This window comes from Euprymna scolopes, chromosome 12, assembly GCF_053919585.1.
Source record: "Euprymna scolopes isolate OS-2025 chromosome 12, ASM5391958v1, whole genome shotgun sequence".
Taxonomy (NCBI): Eukaryota; Metazoa; Mollusca; class Cephalopoda; order Sepiida; family Sepiolidae; genus Euprymna; species Euprymna scolopes.
In genome coordinates this window covers 94049462-94071534 of record NC_136493.1, presented here as the reverse complement: position 1 = coordinate 94071534, position 22073 = coordinate 94049462, and the positions used below count along the sequence as shown (strand labels likewise).

General features: G+C 35.3%; 1 long non-coding RNA gene and 1 other non-coding gene across 2 annotated transcripts in view; one reads left to right on the top strand and one right to left on the bottom strand.

Moving 5' to 3' along the window:
* LOC145291621 (uncharacterized) overlaps positions 1-22073 on the top strand; it is a 71220-nt gene that overhangs the window by 37949 nt on the left and 11198 nt on the right. The window lies entirely within an intron of this gene.
* LOC145291842 (U4 spliceosomal RNA) lies at positions 10433-10568 on the bottom strand. The gene has a single exon (XR_013869482.1). It is a non-coding gene; the product is annotated as a U4 spliceosomal RNA (small nuclear RNA).

Genomic DNA, 22073 nt, shown 5'->3' with positions numbered 1-22073 from the left:
ATGAACATCAAGATGTATGTTCACATTACATTTAAACTTCGACATGTTTATATAGTCAGTGAAGTAAGAAACATAGAAGTAATTTCAAAATCTAGCAGTTCAAGTGTGAAACTATTAGAATAGAAGTCTTTCTGGCATTTCAATCCTAATGCAAATTAATTTTCTCGTTGAGCCGTTCTCTTATATAATCAAACCTTGCCCAATTATTGATTATCGTTGTGTTATCTCACCGTTTACTTAACACATAATAACAATTATCCTAAAGTATCCTTTTGTGCTGTGATAAACGGTGGTCATCTAAGTAAAAAAAAAAAAAATAGCATGTTCCGCGTAAAACGCGCATATTAATTTGACGCAACTTAAGATACGCATGTTTTTGTTCATCCCTTCACTAAAAAAGCAATTGTGAAATATAACGCCGCCTCTTTTAAGAGTTCAAATTACATGCATTATAAACTATTTCGGGCACCGAATTTTTGTTTCTATTTGTCATATTTTAGTTTCAAAAAAATCTCTTTCCTTCTTATGGTTTATTCAAACATTTTCTTTTATTTCCCCCTTTCTTTTCACTCTGTGGTAGGTCGTGATGTAAACCACTCTCTATTGTGCGTGGAATAATCTTTGTTTTAAATACGTACAGCCCTCGTGTTATCTAACCGGGTTCTTTTGAGCTCAAGAGACGGAACTTGAAACCAACGATTTCAGAAGAGATATGGCCGTCACTGAGTGGTTCAATCAAGAAACGACGGGAAACGACTATACGCAATCCCAAATTATTTCTCGCACTTTTTCTAATGTGATTCGGAATTTCTATTAGAACACATAATCCACGTAGCATATATTAGAATAGCAGGGTAGTGTAATGCTATCGACGCCCCCCTCCCGCCAATTGCTAGGAAGTAAAAGTAAGAAAAATAAAATAACAAAAAAGGAGGAAATAAGTTTGTCAGCAGAACAAAAGTATAGGACTTTGTTCACCAAGGCACACAAAAGCTGCTGAAATACAATTGTTAAGGTATGGCAGACAAAAACCGAACCTAAAAATTGATATATTTAGAGTTAATTTACGAACAAATTAAGAATTGACAATGAATTTTGCGATAGTCTACGGACAATATTGGGTTTGCGACGGTTGAAAACAGTTTGAAGTTAATGGCCGTTTCCAGTTTTATATAGTTAAAGGCAGGTTGTGGTTCGGGGCAGACTGATATGAGCTTATGTCACCTGACGAAGACTGCCTCAGCAGACGGCTAAGATGAGTCACCCACACATATAGAGTGCAAGAGCTATTTGCAGAATGTGGCGGAGTTTGTGTTTTATTTCATTTTGTGTTAATGTTTATGCCATATCCAACCGCCAACAAGAGAAACGACGACACAGATAGAAGAAGAAGAAGAAGAAGAAGAAGAAGAAGAAGAAGAAGAAGAAGACAACGGAAAAACGTTGGGATGAGCGTATTTTATCGAGTTGGCCACCACGTAGTTATACATTAGTAATACAATATTAGTGATATTAAAGCTAATATGTCCATGATCACGCGTATGTCAAATGAGTCGCTCTCTATGGGAATTGTTTGTCGCGGATTGTTCCCTATGAATGGCTTTCGTCTTGGGGAACCTTATGTTTTGACAAGCTTCTCGGCTTGACCTTTACTCCAGATTTGAAATGGAACACGTACATCAAATCTGTTGCTAAGGCCGATGGAAAAATGGTGGGATCCTTCTATCGATCCAGTAGATATCTCACTGCTGATGGCATTCTCTAGCTATATAAGAGCCAAGTTCGTCCAAGGATGGAGTACTGTTGCCACATCTGGGCAGGAGCTGCTAGAAAGGACTTATCCTGCCTTGACAGAGTTCAAAATAGACTTCGTAGCCTCATAGGAGATGCCCTTTTTTCTTCCCAGCAACTTCTTTCTCACAGAAGAGATGTAGCAAGTTTGTCTTTACTTTATCGTTATTTTCATGGCAAATGCTCGACTGAGATACAATCATTGCCCCCACACTCGTCTAGCTGAAACCACTATCAATAATCTCCCCACCCTTTATCTGTGCCTAAACGTAAACGTAGATTACATGAACAAATCTTCTTTCTTAGAACTGCACGCATGTGGAACTGTCTTCCGTTTTCCTGCTTTCCAGCTGACTACAATATGGTTGTCTTCAAGTCCAATGTAAACAAGTTCTTGATAAGCTGTTCCCCTTAAGTTAACAAATTTATTGAATTTCCATTACTAACAATTGACTCCTGTACACTCTTTAACCCTTATCCTAGAGTGACTCCTGAGCCTTGATAAGTGGTTATGCCTATGTAAAGAAAAAAACAATTAATGAAGGTTAGACGTCTTGTTTTTGCAAACAAGAGACGGTTTGTATCAAGATGATGCTTTTCTATTGCACCCTAAGCAATCTAGGTTTGTGAACAAGTAAAGTATTAAATTCAGGAATACTAAACGCTGTATAGTGTGGCGGAGAAAAGCACTTCCACTATCGGGAGCAGTAAGACAACCCCTTTCCTCTACTATTCAGTGGAAGACACTTGGGCAAGGTTGAATACCTACCTGGACCCCCGATTATGGTTAGTGAAGTCACAGGAAGCAGGTGATGGATGAACTCTTGAGTAGCCAGGTGATTTCTTCCGGAATTGTTCAACTCTTCGTTGTGGTAAGCAAATGATACTGACTGAGATACAATGTCAAAGACTAGCGATCTGTATGAGCACTGCACCTATAGCAGTAATTGGAATCTACTTTAAGTAATATGTTGGATATAACACCATAGTGTAACGGTCCGAATCTAAAAGAAACTTAAAAATGAGAAAAGTATCATATAGTGTCTGCAGAAATCCTGTAAAATAGCAAATAATATATTAAAATGTCAAATTTAAGGAGAATAGAAATGGAATTTGGATTTACGTTTGACTCCTTCTTAACTTCGACTTTCCTCATTTTGTTCTTTATAATTCACATTTCATACGCATGTTTTTAATAAAACAGGGGAAAATTGTTGTTTTCTGGTTTACAATATATTCATCAAACATTTATCGTTGACTTTTTTATCTTGAATTAATAGTATATAATTTAGCTCTTTTTATTAGGTGTTTTCATGTCTTGCCTAGAGTGTCTTCCATAAAAAAAGGAATCTGAACACGAAAATTGGCAAAAGAAGGTTTCAGTTGGTCAGCCATTACTTCTGAAATACAATGAAATAATCCTGGTTTTAGCTTATTATGGCGATTATATTGATTATTGTGATCTAATACTCCAACCGCGGCCACATGGGTTTTTTTTCGGTGCACTTACTCCAAGATAACCGCCGAATTCTAATGTTGCATCTCGTCCATCTTCCTCAGATCAGTTGAAATATGCAGCTATTCTAGAAGTTAACGGGCTCAGTTGTAGGTTGGAGTTCAAAATGACCTGTTTTGTTTAATCTTAGCTACAACTCAGCCGCTGTCTTTCAATCGTGGTTGGTTGGTTGTTTTTCTTTTACAGCATATCAACCCTTTTCAGGTCATTTAATGCAGAATCCAAAGATTTTGAAGAAAAGTTTTTAATCGAATATTATTTGTGTTTCTTTTTTCAAGTCAGTTTCTGTTTAACTCATTGTTGGGACCCTAACAGGTACTACTAATGCGGGTCAGAGTGGACCTGGGAGCAATAGCTATTAAGGGTTGGGTCCACACTCCCCAAAGCCCGCAAGCTCGGGCTTCACCATCGGATCTAGTTTAAGGTCATATCCAGGACCATTTCAATCGTGGGCGTGCCACTTTTCTTCCTGAGATTCTTATGTATGGCGTTACGCTTGGGGAAAAATCGACTCTGAAAAAATCTTTGTTTAAGTTCATGTATTTGATCCATTGTTCTTTCTGTATATCGTCAAACGCTTTCATACACCTGAGAGCGTTCATTATGTCTGCAAATCTACTATCAAGCCACGTAAGAAGTATTTTTATGATACGAGGATTTGGGCTTGTGGATCTCTGTCCCAGTTGAGACTTCTCGATAAGGTATAGAAACGCCTCTGAAATTATTTGGACCCTGCAACCTTCCTCTCAAAGGAATGGCGTTGCTAGTCTCAGTCTTTTCTATAAATACTATTATAGCATGTTTTCTTCAGAATTGTCTGATCTGTTCCCTGCTTTTTTTTTCTTTTCAAGCTCATTTAACTCGTTGGTTTAGTGGTCTCTATCAATCCGTTGTTTTGATACCTCATTATAATATAGTTTCATATTCCAGTAGCTTCTTTCTTTTTGCTGTTGATTGTTTTTCCCCCTACTTTTAACCTTGTTTTATTTTTCAAGACTAAAATAATATGCGCATCGTGTCTTTGAGATAACCATCTTTTTTTTTTTTTTTTTTGCTAACTTGGTACATTAACTGGCTTCCCATCCTGTCTGTACCGATTTCCATTAAAAAATAAGCTTTTTTTCTGTACCATCTCCTTTTTAGCTTGATACCAATTCATCGATGTACATTCACTGATTATACATCAACCATGTATCTAAACCACCTACGATTGTAGAACCTTAAACATTTTTTTTCTTTGGTGCAATTATACCAGTGTTCACGTTTAACACAATGATTGTCACATTAATTAACATGTGTATACATGACTAGGGTTCTATTTTAGCAATAAAACAGAATGATACTTGATTTATCTTTTACTTATTTTCACCACAAACAAGGCACATTGACACATGGAGCGTAAGGGGCTACTATTTGGGATCGTGTGTAATTCAGGATTGTGGGGTGTAGAGCATCAAGATGTTAGTTCACATTGCACTTAAACTTCGGCATGTGAAGATACTAAGGAAGCAAGAAACATAGAAGTAATTTCAAAATCTAGCAGTTCATGGGAGGAAACTATTAGGGTAGAAGGCTTTCCGGCATTTAAGGACGTCACGAGTAAAGGAGTGAGATTTTGCTGCTTGTCCGGTTAGTCGAAGTATGCGCGTCGAGCGAACAAAACTGCTATTACTTCATCAGAGCACATTCCTTTAACGTACTTTTCAAACAAGCACAGTTTGGTTATATAGAGGTTTAAACTTGATCGACAGTGAGGGAACTATTAGATTTGCCACTCTTCTTTAACCCTGGCTAAGAGTGAGAAATTAACGGTAGATTCTCCAGACAGCAATACTCCATGCATGAGCAAATCATGACTTTGTAAAGATATAGACTGCTCTCTGATGTGAGTAATTTTCTAGTGCGGTAAAGGGAGCCCACCTTATTCACAGCAACCTTTCTTTGAAAGATATGCTCTCATATAAAGTGTAAATACTCCAAATAAAGTAAGACTACCCCAGCATGTGCAGTGCAAACAACAAATTCTACGACGCCTTACAGAGAGTTATCACATGCTGACCACTCAATAAATTCTAAAGGAAATAGCGAGACTATTTATTTACCTCTCGTGGTTTAATCTATGTTAAAACATGGGCTCCTATTTACAATGCCTCCCCACGGGACAGAGTTAGACACCAGGGTCGTTTTTTTTAACATCGGGAAAAGGAACAGAAATAAAAATTGTTTCAGTGGTGAAGGATTTCTCTGACAGAGAACAAAAATTTGTAGTGTAGCATCACAACAGATACTACACTTTGATAATGGTTCGAACGCCAAAAAAAGGACTGGATAATAAGTTGCCGGAAAACTTCACAGTGACCATTTTCCCAGCATTTTGTATCCCCTAACTCTAAAAATTTCCTAGCCTCAACCCCAGAATATATTTTGGTGTTTATCTAGTTTCTTCGAATATAAAACAATGATAATTGCACAACACGCTTTATGAAGTACGTAAATTCTAAAAAAAAAGGTTGTACACTATAATTTATGTAAATCCATTCAGTAGCTTTCTTTTTTATAAAATAAAACTAAATAAGTTCGGCAAATGATTTCTATCCGATCTTATTGTGATAAATTTGTGATATTTACACTTTTTATTGACGAAGACCTTTTTAAGGGTGAGATAATCAGTGATACTTTTACGAAAATGGCGCACAAGATATTTCGCCGTAAAAAGGAGCTCTTTACTTGTTATAAAATACTTAAGGAATTTACGTGATTTTTTGGTTTGCAGCTTTTTTTACAAAGCAATCACCACTTATCAAGGTCCGAAAGCAACTCGAGGATGAGAGTTGATGAGTGTACGGTGGTCACCGGGACAATATCATAGTAATAGTTAGTTGTGGAAATAAAGTAGAAATGGATTATTTAGGGGGGTAGTCAACGAAAACTTGTTTTCATTGGACTTGAAAACAACCATATTGTAGTCAGCTCGAAAGCAGGTCAGCGGAACAGTTTCACAAGTAGGCAGTTCTATGAAAGAAGTTTTGTTCATAGAATTTGCGTATCGATTTAGGCACACATAGAGAGTGGGGGACATTGTTGATAGTTGTTGTAGCTAGATGGGTGCTTTTTGTTAATGCTTGGCAGAAGCAGGCACAAATTGAAGCTCAGCCGAGCACTTAGCATACAGATAACGATAGATCAGAAACAGGCTTGCAACGTCTCTTCTGTGAGAAAGGTGCTGCAAGGAAGAGAAAAGGGCATCACTTACTATGTTTTGAAGCCTGTTTTGAACTCTGTCGAGGCAGGATAGACTCCCGTCCAGATATGGCAACAATACTCCATTTCAGGACATGGCTGGCTTTTATACAGCTAGAGGATTGTGCCGGTTTTAAGATACATTCTGGAGCTGTAAAATGACGCAACCATTTTTCCGACGACCTTGGCAACAAATTTTATATAAGCCTTCCATTTAAGGACAAGAGTGCTTTTTCTTTTTTTAAAAACTAACATTTAAAGTACGTTATAACTATTTTGTTTGCCTTTGTTTATTTTCCTATTGCGAGCAGTTTTGTATTAGGGTAAAACTCGATAAACGTCCGTTATTTATCATATAGGAAAATACAATCACACTGAGCTGTTCAATGAACAATTACATGCTGTTCCATCCTAAATGCGAAATCATAGGGTAATACTAAATGTCAACACGCGAAGCAGATAATAATCAGCATAAAAGTCTATAAAATTTAATTTTAGACATCTAAAAAAAAAACACTACCAAATAAAATTTACCGAAATTTTATTATATGACCGACCCATTTGTCATAATTATCACATGTTTTTATTTTCATTTTTCTTATAATTTTTTTCTAGCTAAAGATTTTTCCATACATTCCAATCGGTAGATCTTAGATGTAATAATAACTGTTCATTTCAGTGCAATTATTTCTATTTCTTTGTACCACCGGTTATATTTTACAGGTAGTTTGTTTTTGTTTTTTCTGTTTGTTTGTTTGTTTGTTTGTTTGTTTGTTTTTTCATGGATCAATTGGCTCTATAATTACTAAAATAGTTGAGATCTTTTTAAGATTCCATTTTTTTTTCAAGTCGTACATAAAACATTGGTGTTTCATTATATTTTCCCCCTCGGCTCTGTTGGATGACACTAACTTCTACTAAGGTTGTTACTTTCTTTTCATTGTTCGCTAATGTACTGTATGACCAGGGTTCAATCCTTGGTCAAATCATATCAAAGATAAAAATATATTACTTTAGCGATATTCCGTTAGATAAATGAGATTCTCATTAAATTGATGTTTCGTAATGAGCCTTAATTAAGACAGTTTATCCAAATAGACGAGTATTTTAATTAGACTTCCTTATTTTCTTTCTGGCTTGTACTAGCAATGTTTATGTTAGGTGAGTTTATAGCTTTCTATGTAATTATATTCCTGTTTGCTTTGAAGTGAAATATTGCGAGAAACGGAAATGGTCAGTAGAACAATAAAGCAAAAACAACTATACAAATTCTAACATAATTATGCATATCATTTGAATACGCACCAAATCACCAACTCGTTTCATGGTTCAGTGTTACAACCCCTGACCCGATGAGTCACAACCATTAGCAACATTTTTCTACTTTGTTTTCTTTGGTTTCTTCAGATGCTACACTTCAATTTCTTGTTCTCTGTTAGTGTAGGAGAAATCTTTCATGACTGAGACAATTTTTATTTTTTGTTCCTTTTCTCCACATTAAAAAAACGACCCTGGTGTCTAACTCTGTCCTCTGGGGAGGCAGTGTAAATAGGAACATATGTCTCTCGTACAAATGAAATAAGTAGTTTTTCTTTCTTTTATATCTTCATATTTTTCTTTTTATTATTAACATTATCATTGATGTAATCATCATCATCATCATCATCATAATCATTGTCATCGTTGTCGTCGTCGTCGACATTTCTATTATTATTATTATTATTATTATTATTATTATTATTATTATTGCCTCACAAGGAGCTTTCACATAGATCATCAAAGATCTCTCCTTGAAAACAACTTGAGGTGTTCCCTGGAAGCTGAGTGACAATAAGTATCTCCAGATTTTCCAGTACTCTCCACCTCTTTCGATAACATTTGCAAATAAATTTGCATTATCGCAACAGCCGCTTGACATTGATTTCTCGTTGGCAACAGCTATTTGTCTTCACTGAAATTTGAGTGGTAATATGCCTCTCCAAGGTCCCAGTTCTCTTCGCACTTATCCGGCGGAGGTCTGGTTAGTGCTCTCACCTCGGCCTTTCCTCCCCCCTTGACTTTGCTTGGCTATTTGGTCTCACTCTTTTATGGGGGGCAGTGATGTGGTAATGGGAGAATGTGGGTGGGGTTAGAGAACTTATAGATATGCGACTTTAGTGTTTTTAGTTCCATGTAGCGCTTCAGGTTTGGCCTACATCAACCGAAATCTTGTGCAAATCAAACTCAAGATGAAAACTTATTGTCCGATTAATCCAAATAATAAAAATTAAATAAAATTTGCGATTTTTAGCTAAACTAAACGTTTTGATTATTTTGAATACACATAAAAGCTCGGTAATAGAATTAAGGTTTCCTTCGTAATAGCCATATTTATGAAATCCACGGTTGTCTGCCCATGAATATTGGCATATTCTAAGAAACATACCGGCTCCTGCCTCTATTATCTTTGTTGTTGTTGTTGTTAATTTGATTAAGTTCCGTGATTTTTGGAATATGACATCTTATTTTCGTTAAGGGTGCGCACACAATTTAATTTGTCTGTACTTTCTGTATTTTTATTAAGTCAAATGCAAAGTTAAAATCGAAAATTCATTAAGTAATTTCTGGTATTTTTGCTGAATACGGGTTCTGCCGAAATAATGACCTTGTTATTTTAACCATTTCTAACTAAATTATTCAACAAATATTCTATAAGTTTGATTTTAAAATCATATATATTTCTGCATTAATACGTTTTATTAAACATTATTTCTTTGAATTTAAATTCATTTTTTGGATGTGCTGATTCTAGCTGATGGTATCTAAATAAAAAAAAGTATTTGGTTGCTATCAGCTAGAATCACCACATGGGCCATTCGTGGATAAGGGTTTATGGATGCAATAGTATAGTAATCGGTAAGGGTTGGATATAATTTGATTATTTACAGGGACGGTTCAAAAAGAACATGTTGACTTGAAGGTTATCATACTGTAGTCGACCGGGAAGCAGGCCAGTGGAGCTGTGTTCCACAGTCGGGTAGTTCTATGAAAGAAGTTATGCGGGAAAACTTTTTATAGTTGTTGTAGCTAGTCGAGTGTTTTTGTAAAAGTGTGGCAAGGGGGGGGGGCATAGATTGGAGATCAGATGAGCACTTTCCATGGAAATAACTATAGAGCATTGACAGGCTTGCGACGTCTCTTGGTTAGTGAGACACTGCTGGGAAGAAAAAGCACTATCACTTAGATGTCGAAGCAGGTTTGAACTCTATCAAGGCAGGATCGCAACACCCTACTTCTTTTTGCATTTTAATTTATGTTGAATAAAGTTCAGTTTAGGTATAACTCGAATCGTGTTCTTTTATTTTTTTAAATTCAATTTTTTTTAACTATTTTAAAGTTTTGTGTATGGTTTTACGTCAGAGATTATCATTCTATGTAAGTGATTATCGTTTTATGTAAAAGATAGTGTATTTTTTTCTCGGCCACCACAAGAATTGTGACACCAGTATCGGAGACTAGGATTGAGAAGTCAGCGCCCCCGAGGAGAGGCATTCTGACCTTCAAAAAGTACCTGGGCAGCCCCGTTTGCATTCCCCAGTAAGGGCGTCGTTATCGATTAGCAATAAAGTAACCCCTCCTTAAATAGAGTAGGAAATCTTGAGAGAGTGGACCTTCTAGGACTGCACAGAACTAACACCCCAACACAAAATCAACAAGGAAAAATCATTATAGTAATAGTCGAATCTCTGTTGACTTGGACACCGAGAATAAAAACCCCTAACCGAGTTGCGTGAAAGTCAATAAGAGTTTAATGAGTCCAAAAATAAAACACAAAGTAGATTCTTACGTAAAAGAGAAGGTAAAGAGTGGGAGAGAAGATAGTCTGCTTTTAGATTGAATTTTACACCTCCTTAGAGGTGTTCAAAAATTGCGGTTGGTATCACGTGGATACCACCGCGGGGTATTGGGAATAGTTTTCAACTAGCAATAACAACGCCTCGGCAAATCCTCATTGGCTATTGTATCGCCTCTGCGCAAAGCTGACCTTTACACGGCCAGGGATGTGTTTATATAGCGGCTTCGGTATAATACATCATCGCTTCAGCTTTTTCTTTTTTTATGCATTAATTAACTCTATTCAGCTTTAAAAAATATTCTAAGCTGATATTTCTATCGATATGAATATACTAAACATTTTCCTAAATAATTTTAGTAATTTTACTGGCCTTAAGTATAGAAAATTGTTCTTTGTTTATTAAAACTTCGCAAAAACGGTATGACCGTGACGACCTTCACCTTCATTCCTGTCGCTTTATTACTGATTTCTTAGTAGTGCTGAATTTGATATTTAATGAAGATGGTTGGTTGGTTGTTTTTGTTTTCCCTCATATCAACCCTTTTCAGGTTATTTAATGCCAAATTCAAAGATTTAAGAACATTTTTTTAATAGAATATATTTGTTTTCAAGTCGGTTTCTATTTAACAATAGTTATGACCCTAACAGGTACTACCACTCCGGGTCAGAATGGACCTGGGAGCAATGGCAATTAAAGGGTGGCTCCACACTCCCCAAAGCCCGACAGCTGGGGCCTCACCTCTGGATATAGTTTAAGGTCATATCTTAATGGAGATGTTTTCAACCTTAATTTATAATACAATGAATATGTTTAGTTATTGTTGTTTTACGAATTTTAAAGTTTTCTTGTCGTTGTTAAGGGTGAACGTATAAACAAAGCTATTCATTGTTTTATATTTAGTGTTCTTCTTTTTTTAATTTCCTCACGAGAGATATGCGTTGTAGTTGCTGTCAAAATGGCCGAACAATAAAACGGCTCTGCTGCTTAAAAAATATGTTTATTACTTTAAATTTGAATGCTGATTCTGTTTGAATGATAAGTTAACATCTAAAAACAGAAATGTTGTATTTAAGTGTTAAAAAAAATTTTTAAGTGACAAATTTCGAAAGAGATGAAAACAAAAATTCATTCGAATTTCAAATACGAATAAATAAACTTGAAAAAATGCTGGAAAAATAATTATAAATTTTCTGGAACTATTTCAACGATTATTACTAAATTAAAATATTAAGATGAGTAAACACAAGTCCGGCCGATTTTCGTGAACTGCAAAAATTTCTTATAATTAATTTAATTATGTTGTAATAAAAACACATGTATGCTTGTTTGATTAGAATATTTTTGAATATACACAAATAAGGATTTATATCGTATTAATTTGATTCATCGGACTACCGCACTCATTTTGAGTGAGATTTTCATACCTGAAGAAGGTTGGAGGTCACATCGACCGAAACATTGTGAAAATCACACTCAGGTTGAGAACAGTAGTCCGGTGAATCTAAATAATACGAATAGCCAATCCTCATCTCAAAAATTCAGAAATGTCAACAGTTTATTTATTTTTCTCTAAAAAAGCTGCACATGTAAGAATACGTTTTTTAATTGTGTAACATACAAACATTATTTGTGACGTTAGTTTACCAGTGTTGCAAAATTAATTTTTATTTAAGTTATATTTTATTAACACTAATTTTAAAGTCTTTTTCCGTAATATTCTAGAAAAGTATAATTTTTATTTATATATTTTACATATACTAGGAATGAAACTAATATAAGCGGAATTTTCAACCCCCATAGCTAATTATAACAGTAAAAGCTTGTAAAATGAAATTAAAATAATTTTTTTTCAAGAACAAAGATTATATAAAAAAATCATATTTTTTTGTTTTTTTTTTACTCCCCGTACAACCGGTGAATTTTCAAAAAAAAATTAACAAAAACCTAAAACCAGGAATAATGGAACCAAATGTTATTTCTATGTAGTTTGATACTCACAATAAAAACAACGCGATTCTTAAAAAATCTCTCAAAAATCAAATAATTGATCAATTTTTTTAATTTTGTACAGACTTATTTAAAAAAAAGCTGACAATATAATCTGAGGGATGGCTGAGAAGATACAACGCAAACTGCAGAAATATCAAGAAAACCCTTTGAATGTGGAGACTAACACACATAAACTAGAGACACAAACTGAATACAGAGAAACTACTACAGATGTAAAACACAGACAAACATCATGTAGAATCATGAACACTGAAACGGTATAATTGTAAGATACAGCCCCTTTTTTGTCTTTTTTGTGTCACCATAAAATGGCGCCACAGAAAATAAGCGAGAAGACTTCTGTCCCAACCTTCAAGTCACATTCTGACGACTATCGCCAGGTTGTTCCCTTGTCTACTGACTCGTGGTAGATCTACCGAACTAGCTATCCATTTCTTCTCAATCCATTTGCTTTTCAATTTTTGTTCTTTTATTGCCTGAAATTCCTTGCTTGTTACTAGTTCGCGCTCTTGCAATTTTTTTAAAAATTATGACACGTCCTTTATAAGCTTTTAAGTTGGAAACGTAGACTTTCAGAATGTTTAATTCTACTTTAGCACATCGTTCTATACTTACTAGTCATCGTCCTCCCTCTTTGCCTTTCACATATAACCTAACGACTTCACTTTAGGGTTGAAGAGCTCCATTCATTGTCAATGTTTTCATTGTCTTCCTGTCCATATTTTACAGCCCATCTTCATTCCATTGAATAATACTCGCCCATATTGAAATATAGCTACCGCCCATGCCGATGTTCATGCTGCGGATATTTTGTTTTTCTCGTACAATCTTGATCTATGAATCAATCGTAGTCTTCTCGTATTATTTGTCTATTGTTCTCTTCGTTTCAGCTTCTTTTATTCTAATTCCACAATTTCCAAGTAGGTGTTGCATTCTTCTTCAACTTCCTTTTGGCCCTGTCGGTGGGGCATTAGAATACGCCGACTGCCCCCCTGCAGACGGTAAAAGTCCCTCAGTGGGGGTCCTGGATATGACCTTAAACTATATCCAGTGGTGAGGCCCCAGCTTGTGGGCTTTAGGGAGTGTGGAGCAACCCTTTAATTACCATTGCTCTCAGGTCCACTCTGACCCGGAGTGGTAGTACCCGTTAGGGTCCCAACTATGGGTTAAATAGAAACCGACGTGAAAACAACAAATATATTCTATTAAAAAAAAATTTCTTCCGAATCTTTGGATTCCGCATTAAATAACCCGAAAAGGGTTGATATGCCGTAAAACAAAAACAACCAACCAACCAGTAACCTTCTTTTATTATTTCCCGATTCAAAATTTTTGTTCCTTTACTTTCAACAATTTCCCCTCTTTTTAATTTCAAGGCACCACGCTTCTTTACGCTAAATTCTTTATCTATGTCATTAGTGAACATATGAACAGTTCTTATCAGCATATTAAGCCGGTATTAGTTCTTTACATGATCTGTGAATAATAAATGATTTACTAATTACTCTTTATTTACCCACCGTATTACACGCATTTACCTTTTGTAATATGAACGACAAGGGTACCATACGCAAAAAAAAACAATGGTAACAAGCTGCCTCCCTTAATAATCCCTCTTTCTATATGAACTTCCCCAATATCTTATCTATCTGATGTGAATGATACATTCCATTGTTTCATGCTTCTTTTCAAGAAATCACGCACATTCACAGGTATTCCAAACATTTCCATAAATTCCTTAGTCCAGCTATGTGGAAGCAAATCATATTCTTTGCAGTAATCTCTCCAAAACATGTATAGATTTGTGAAGCTTCTCTTACAATCCCGAAGTATTGTCCTATCAATAAGCAACTGATCGTTGGTCCCTCTACTACAGAGGTTCTGAACCGGAGTCCACATGGACTCTAGGGGTCCATGGAATATTTTTGGGGGTCCACAGGCAAAACATAACAAAATACAAGATATTGGTAAAGAATTATTATCACTCTAATTTAGATTATTATTATTACTTATTATCATTATTACCATGATTATTATAGTTGTTGTAGAATACTTTATTTGCATTAAATTAGTTTTCATTTAAAAATAAAGCTTAATTATATAATAGTTATTTGATTATTAAAACCTCAAAATTTATATTAGTGAAAAATAGAAGATTGTCTTATGATCAATAGTTATGAAGGGGTCCACCAAGATAAAAAAGAAGGGAAAAGGGGTCCATGAGTAAAAAAAAGGTTGGGAACCACTGGTCTACTACTTCGTCTACTTCCCTTTTGTTCCTCCTTTAAGATCTCTTGCTTTTCTGGATATTTGTAAATATCATCTGCCAAACTGCCTGTTAGCAGTTTCCACATCAATGGAAGGTAGTATATATAATTATTAAACGAATTTTTATTGGATTCTTTTTAATTATGAAACATAAATAATAGGTAACACTTTAATGTGAAATATATATTCACATTAAAAACAAGACACGTATTCAATTTACATTGGCTTCTTCCGAAAGTGGAAGTGTCATGGAAATGTTAAATTCACAAGCAGTTCCCAATCACTTGTATATTCCAGTCAGATAAGACGGTGATAATACGCTTTTGAAGTTATTGCAAGGAAGTGTGGGGGTTCTCCTACATACAGCACATAGTATTTCCAAATTGTTAACTGTCTTATACTGACTCTGCTAAACCTCGCATAACTTTAATGATTTCGCGGGAATTGATGTGTTAAAAGAATTATGCCGGATATATTTTTTAATTACATTTTAATCCCAAACAAGGCACATTGCCATTTTGATGTAGGCGGTCTACTATCAGGGACATAATCTACAGAGGTAATATGTGGGGAGTTGGGCAGCAAGATGTTAGTTCACGTTACACTTGAACTTCTGCATGTCAGTACAGTTGGGGAAGCAGGAACCCGGAAGGGAATTCCAAAGTCTAGCAGTTCTGGGGAAGAAACTACTGGAGTAGAAGGCTCCCTTACATCTAGGGATCTCAACTGTGAAGGGGTGGGATTTTGCTGCTTGTTGGGTTTGTCGAGAGTATTTACGTCGTGGGGGGTACAAGTGCTTGCAGTTCGTCAGAGCATTCACCGTTAAAGTACTTGAAGAACAGGCAGAGGAATGCTACATTTCGTCGATGAAGCTTAGATGACAGTTCAGGACCTATCAGGTTGGCGATTCTCTTTTGAACCTTGTCTAGGAGTGAGAAACTATTAGCAGATGCACCAGCCCAAATGTGAAAACAGTACTCCATATATGGGCGAATGGAGGCCTTATAGAAGTACAGGATACTTTCGGGCGTTAGTAACTTTCTAGCACGGTAGAGAGAACCTACCTTTTTCCCAGCGGTCCTGGCAATGCTCTCAATGTAATTTTTCCAACTCATGTTTCCTGTAAACGTTAGACAGAGGAGTTTAAAATATGTATTTTAAGATAAAGAGTCTTTGGTCATTGCTATTGGTGGTAGAAAAGGTTTCTTGTAATTATTGAAGGAAAAAAGTTTAGTCTTGGTGTTATAGAATGAATCAAGAGAGAGAGAGAGAGAGGGGGGTGAGTTATAGTGTAGACACGTTGATCGGAAGTCAAGATCAGCTGATCGGATTGCGTGTGAGTTATGTGATCAGGTTAGCTGAATCGAGGAGGTTTGGTTGAGACTTAGAAGAGAGCGGACGGCTTTGCCGTTGTCTCCTTCCCTTCGCTGGAGGGTGGGGGGGACGAACGCTGACGTGGTAGATATAAGACCTAGAAGAAGAAACCACACATCCCAAATTCACTTTCCATTCTTCTGCGATCGATCTGGAAAGTGAATAAAAAACTATAGAACCAATTTCTTGTCTTGGAGTGAAATAAGTCTTCGTCCCCAAAAATAGGTACCAGTCTCCCTCCCAGACGAGATGTTCCAGATGGACCAACAAAATGGCAGAAGGTATGTTTAAAATGCATGTCATACAGAGCGACATTAACTCTGATAATATAATCAAACACCCAATCCTTTATGATTCGACAAAGTAACAAACACTCAATTTGGTGCTCATGTAGTAGAATGTACCCATGTCTCTAGATTAAACACTAAGACTCTTCCTAAGAAGAACAACAACAACAATACAGAATATACGTCATCTTAATACCACCAGTATATAACATTGGCAGCATTGAATGTGACTATCCATTTTATTCTTACTTTTCTATATGATTCTGAGTATTTTCTTTCATGAAGTTGGTCATATCGTGACTTTTGTAATATATATATCATTCAGGCTCGTGAACTGAAAAATGACGTCATCGCAAGGTTCTAGCAAGCAAGATATGTCGAAGTCAGACTGCCGGTAATGAAGCAAAAAATAAAAGGGGGAACATTTATCGATTGAGTTTCTAAGAGCATTTTGTATATCTTTAAGTCGTTATTCAGTTAGGTAGAAAATTAACTTATCTTGCCTTTGGTAAAATTCATTTGTGATATATTATGTTTACAACTTTTTCGAATTTCTGATGGTAAAAACACACCAAAAAGCCGTTGTAGAATTTAATTAAAATTTGAGTTTTTATTTTCTTGATTTTTTTATATTATCATTCGTTGTGTAGGGTTAAAACATTGTTTTCAACTGTTTCCTGCCATTAACAAACATTCAGTTTAATAATAATAATAATAATAATAATAATAATAATAATAATAATAATAATAATAATAATAACTTATTTAAAGATTTCTTTGATAGATAATAAATATATTCGGTGTTAGTGTTATGTTGATTAATCGGACTATTATTTTCATCTTGGGTACCACAACATTTCGGTCGCTACAACCCGCGACCTTCCTCGGGTGATGAAAACATGCTTCGTTTTGTCAGGTTGCAGCGACCAAAATGCTGTCCTAATAGCACCCAAGACGATAATAATAGTCGTATTAATGAATATAAAACAAGCATTCACATCTCATCTAAAAAATTCAGAGTTCCATATTCGAGGGTACTTTTATATAATATCACAATTAACTTTCAAATAGTACTAATAATTAAACTTAAAAAAAAACTTTCCTTTTTTCTATTTGCCAAGAAATCCTCTCTTTTAATGTACATGTCAACAACAGATTCATTTACGGGTCTCAAAATGTATTTTTTTTAATGAATTTTTAATTAAATAAAATATTTAAAAACTTAAATTAAATTAAGTCTTTACAAATTTAAATTGAATAAAGTCTTTGCAATTTTTTAAACTTAAGTCTTTTAGAGGTCACCAAAATTTAATTGATCTATAAAAATATTTCAAAGACATAATTCTTTCAGAGGTTTCAAAAAAGTAATTTAAGCATGCAAATATTTTTTCACAAAGCTGTATGAAGTAAACCCTTGCGTAAATAATTACACACCACTTTAATTCGTTTCATTATCTATGGATGCGTTGTTTCGTATTTCGTTTTATTTTCACTCAGCTTTCATTTTTACGTAAAACCCGATGCCGGGGCGGCCATCTTGTTTGACGATTACCATAAGATGTATATAGGCTCTAATTGTTGTTATATTTTACCATCACGGATAAAGTTCACCTGCATCTATGGGAGTGTGGATAATTGGTTTCCTAAACTAGCCTAATTGGTGTCTATCCAGTTTTTATTCATAAAGGGAATAATTTTTCTTATCAAAAACCGAAAATGCGTCACTTAAACTGTTTGAAATGTCCGTCCAGCTTTGCTAACTCGTCTCCTTTTTCTCGTCCACTCCCTCTCTTTGTATGAGTACTTGGTTGCAAATGGGTCTCTTAAACAAACTCTTTTGCTTTCGGTGACCTTCATAAGTTCGCCCTCAATCGCCAAGCGTAACCCTTCGACTTTGTCCCCTCAGCTCCTTTTCCTTTCTTGCCCTCTTTGAATGACGTTTGCCACGAGGTGATTATGTTATTAGAACCAAAAAATATGATTCATTTGGCCATTCCCTTCACTCATATATCACGTGATTCAGACCGGAAACGGATAAAAGCGCGGGATTCTTTCACGAAAAAAAAAAAAAAAAGACAAAGCTCCATAGTAATTATCCCATATAATTAGTTCCATTAACACCACTTTTCATGAAAATTAAAACTCCGTTGCTTTCCAGAAAAAATAAACCGACTATGTTTGACACAAGTGCTGCCATTAAATTATGTTTTTTTCTTTCCTGCGAGGGCACAGAGTAAACCACAAAGTAGGGTGTTTGTTTTATTGTGAGAACATCCAGATCCCCCCCCAAAAGGGGCACTATAACTTTAAAAAAAATTAAAATCTCCACAGAAGTTTTAAAAAATCTTAGCCTGAATGTCTGTTCAACAGAAATCATAAAAACACTTGAACCATTCCATTTCTTGTATTGTTATATAAAAAGTGGAGCTAGTTTAAAATTTACAATTTTGAAATAAACTTACGAGTAAGACTATGAAATTTGGCGTAACAACTTCAAATTGAAATCTACATAAATAAAACAGTAGATGTGTTTTTTGTCTGCCTGTGTGTAATTATTTAACTGATAAATTCTTACCGGCCACACAATACTGAAAAGAACCGAAAACAGTAATCATACAACAATTATGGTTTATAACGAGTAAAATCTTTGGGTGTATGAATAACGCCTGCAGACATATGTTTGTTGGCACGTTTAAATGCAAAAGTTTCATTTCAACCTGCCGACATATTTACTTCTTTACGAGCATACCCAAATGCGATTCATTTCTGTAAGTCGCTTAATATCAACTCTATCTTACACATCTCTCGATAGATACATCAGTAGGAGACGCAGCTGAAGCACTATACGCTTTGGTTTCGATTTTAACTGATGGGAACCAAGTCAATTTTTTCCAACTTGTGAAAATCAGTATTATATATTAGGTACAATATAATATTCAATAGAAAATTGTCTCTGTAATAATAAATACGAAATTTGCACGAATTAAAACAAAAATTAAGCGTATTTTACGCTCCCACCACCGCTAGTATAGAATCAAACAACGAGTGAACGTTTTTCAAAAGACTTATTTCTAGGGTTATGACAACAGCATATTCCTTTCCTTGTTTTGATTCTCAGGTATATATCCATTGATATCTTATATGGTTTTATGTAGAGTGATGTGGTTCTCTGTTGATTAATTGTATCTAACTGTGTCGGATATATACTCGAGAGTCAAAACAATGAAAAGAATAAGCTGTTGTCATAGCCCTACTGATTACACACGAAAAAACCCGGGCCTATCACTGAAACAGTGCGTATGGCGCCCTTGTAAGAAAATCATCAGCAGCCGGAGGACTGGCGAAAATATTAGCAGCAGCAGCCGTTTTAGAATATATGCAAATTTGGCAGGGGTCTTACGTAACGGGAAGAAGGAGAGAAAAATAAAAATAAACAGTAGGTGGTCGGAAAAGATGGATGTGTGAGTCGATGAGGAGAAAGCGCTAGCCAAGGACGGCGTAAGGCTGCGGGGACAGAGACTTTTAACAAGCGCATGTTATACGACACAGCGTTGTACAGCACATGTGATTGCGAAAAGACTTTTGAAAGATAATGAAATGCGTTGTTTTGGATGAACTACGAATAAATGCATTTCATTTGCACTTTATAAAGATGCCGGATCTGTATTTCTTTTCCTTCTTATTTGTTTGTTTCTTTGCGTCGGTACAAGACAGCGTGTGGGTACGAGAAGTTTGCAATGTAACGGCACAGTTCAAATGTAACGACCACATTACATCACTATAATTCAAAGACCAACGTCCAATCAATACAGTGGAAGCAATGCAATATGGATAATCAACTCCCCACTTTTGATGTCCATTGCAAAGATAGGCCCTAGTAGCAGTGCCTCCTTACGTTTCAGTTCAAATATGCTTTGGTTGGAGAGAAATAAAAAACAAGAAAAATAAATATTTTGAAATCTATCTAAACCATAGTTTAATGTAGATTAAACCAAAAGAGTATTATTTTATGCGTCGTCGGACGGGTTAGGAATGCAAAAATCAGTTCAAGTTAATACGGTTGCTGAGTTATATGACGCTAAAAGTCAATTTACGTTTTAGAACGTGAAACATAACACAACGTTGATGACTCTCACTTTGTGTATAAGAAGAACAGTCGATTCCTAGTCCGCAGCAAATGTATTAAAAAAAAATGCATGTTTAATTATTTTTGTTTGAATAAAATAAAATATTATTTTACTAATATGACTATATTTTGAGTATTTTGAAATATATATATATATATGTATATGAATTGCATATATTTATTATGTACTTTTTTTGGGATGAAACACATTTTTATATCTGACACTGTTTACTGCGGACTTCTAGTTGACTGTTTTGATTCACGCTTTCATTTTACTCCAAACTTTCTTGCGAGACGCAAGAGTATAATCTATCATGTATTCGATATTTCGTTGAAGAATTGGTGTTTTAGCAATATCAGAATTTTCATATCATTGATACGTATCATTGGTAATCACTATTAAACAATACTATATATATATATATATATATATATATATATATATGAAATAAGTTATATATATATATATATATAACGTATTTCATTACATATATTACATATTATATTACAAGCAAGTCACCACTTCTCAAGGTCGCTTTGGGATAAGGTTCAATGAACGTACGATAGTAGTGTAGTAATAGGTAATGGTATAAATTGGGTAGAATTTGATTATTTAAAGGGACGTTTAAAAAAATTGTTTACATTGGACTTGAAGGCTACCATTTTATAGTCGGTCGGGAAGCAGACCAGCAGAACAGTGTTCCACAGACAGTCACTTCTAGAGACAGAAAACTTTGTTCATAGAATCTGCGTTTAGATTTATGCACAGATTGTGGGGGAAATTGCTGATTGTGATTTTAGCTAATCGAGTGTTTTTGTGAATGTTTGGCAAGAGGGACCATCGATTGGAGTCCAGACGAGCACTTGCCATGATAATAACGATAGAGCAGAGACAGGCTAGCAACGTCTTTTATGTGGGAAAGATGTTGCAGAGAAGAGAAGGACATAATATACTAGGTTTCGAAGCCGGGTTTGAACTCTATCAACGTAGGATAGGCCGCACTGATCTCCTGCACAGATAAAACAATAGTGCTCCAGTTTATGACATATTTGGCTCTCATACCTAGAGGATTGCATCGGCAGTGAAATATTTACTGAAGTGGGAAAATGATCTAACCATTTTTCAGCGATCTTGGCAACAAACTTGATGCATGTGCTTTATTTTAGATCAGGGGTGAAGGCTAGTCTCAGAAGCTTCTCAAGAAATTCTGTTTCTACAAGACGAGAAACATTTATTTTAATTGGGGTCTGATGGGGGTCAGAGCAATTATAATGAAAAGAGAAAAGCTTGGTATTAGACACATTAAATTTAACCAGCCCCCTTTTCCACATTTATGATGCCACGTCCTCAAAATCGGAAGAAAGAAAATCAGAAAGATATTGGTATTTGCAGACTTTTAAAGCGTTGTCATAGATTGTGGTGTCATCTGAATAAATGTCTACGAATTATCTTACAGCATCATTTGTGAGATCATTAATGAAGATCAGGAAGAAAATTGGGCCGTGAGGTAAGCCAGTCTTGATACTATGAGTTTTCCATCTCCGCCCATCGACGCTACTCTTATAAGCATACCGAAGCGAAATATTTAATAATTGAGACATTTCCAGCTATCGCATAACTGGCA